Source organism: Arachis hypogaea, chromosome 20 (genome assembly GCF_003086295.3).
Source record: "Arachis hypogaea cultivar Tifrunner chromosome 20, arahy.Tifrunner.gnm2.J5K5, whole genome shotgun sequence".
NCBI classification, from domain to species: domain Eukaryota; kingdom Viridiplantae; phylum Streptophyta; class Magnoliopsida; order Fabales; family Fabaceae; genus Arachis; species Arachis hypogaea.
This window is the reverse complement of record NC_092055.1, coordinates 102,918,887-102,920,235: the sequence shown is the minus strand read 5'-3', so window position 1 is coordinate 102,920,235 and position 1,349 is coordinate 102,918,887. Positions and strand designations below refer to the sequence as shown.

The 1,349-nt window shown below is 41.3% G+C and overlaps 1 non-coding gene across 1 annotated transcript; it reads right to left on the bottom strand.

Annotated features, from left to right (window-relative positions):
* Nucleotides 1-261: 261 nt before the first annotated feature.
* Nucleotides 262-369, bottom strand: LOC112788643 (small nucleolar RNA R71). The gene has a single exon (XR_003196001.1). It is a non-coding gene; the product is annotated as a small nucleolar RNA R71 (small nucleolar RNA).
* Between the last annotated feature and the right edge of the window lie 980 nt (nucleotides 370-1,349).

Below are 1,349 nucleotides of genomic sequence, written 5' to 3'. Positions count from 1 at the left end.
TCTCTGATGCAACAGAACTGCAAGTTTCATAGACTTCCATCTGAAGATCCTTTTCAGTTCTTAACTGAATTCTTGCAGATCTGTGATACTATAAAGACTAATGGAGTAGACCCTGAAGTCTACAGGCTAATGCTTTTCCCGTTTGTTGTAAGAGACAGAGCTAGAATATGGTTGGACTCTCAACCTAAGGATAGCCTGAACTCTTGGGATAAGCTGGTCAAGGCTTTCTTAGCCAAGTTCTTTCCTCCTCAAAAGCTGAGTAAGCTTAGAGTGGATGTTCAAACCTTCAAACAAAAAGAAGGTGAATCCCTCTATGAAGCTTGGGAGAGATACAAAGAACTGACCAAAAAGTGTCCTTCTGACATGCTTTCAGAATGGAGCATCCTGGATATATTCTATGATGGTCTGTCTGAATTAGCTAAGATGTCATCGGATACTTCTGCAGGTGGATCCATTCACCTAAAGAAAATGCCTACAGAAGCTCAAGAACTCATTGACATGGTTGATAATAACCAGTTTATGTACACTTCTGAGAGGAATCCTGTGAGTAATGGGACGCCTCAGAAGAAGGGAGTTCTTGAAATTGATACTCTGAATGCCATATTGGCTCAGAATAAAATATTGACTCAGCAAGTCAATATGATTTCTCAGAGTCTGAATGGAATGCAAGCTGCATCCAACAGTACTCAAGAGGCATCTTCTTAAGAAGAAGCTTATGATCCTGAGAACCCTACAATAGCAGAGGTGAATTACATGGGTGAACCATATGGAAACACCTATAATCCCTCATGGAAAAATCACCCAAATTTCTCATGGAAGGATCAACAAAAGTCTCAACAAGGCTTTAATAATGGTGGAAGAAACAGGTTTAGCAATAGCAAGCCTTTTCCATCATCCACTCAGCAACAGACAGAGAACTCTGAACAAAATACCTCTAATTTAGCAAACTTAGTCTCTGATCTATCAAAGGCCACTGTGAGTTTCATGAATGAAACAAGGTCCTCTATTAGAAATTTGGAGGCACAAGTGGGCCAGCTAAGTAAGAAAATCACTGAAACCCCTCCTAGTGCTCTCCCAAGCAATACAAAAGAAAATCCAAAAGGATAGTGCAAGGCCATTGATATAACCATCATGGCCGAATCCAAGGAGGAAGGGGAGGACGTGAATCCCAAGGAGGAAGACCTCTTGGGACATCCAGTGATCAATAAGGAGTTTCCCTCTGAGGACCCAAAGGAATCTGAGACTCATCTAGAGACCATAGAGATTCCATTGAACCTCCTTATGCCATTCATGAGCTCTGATGAGTATTCCTCTTCTGAAGAGAATGAGGATGTTACTGAAGAGCAAGT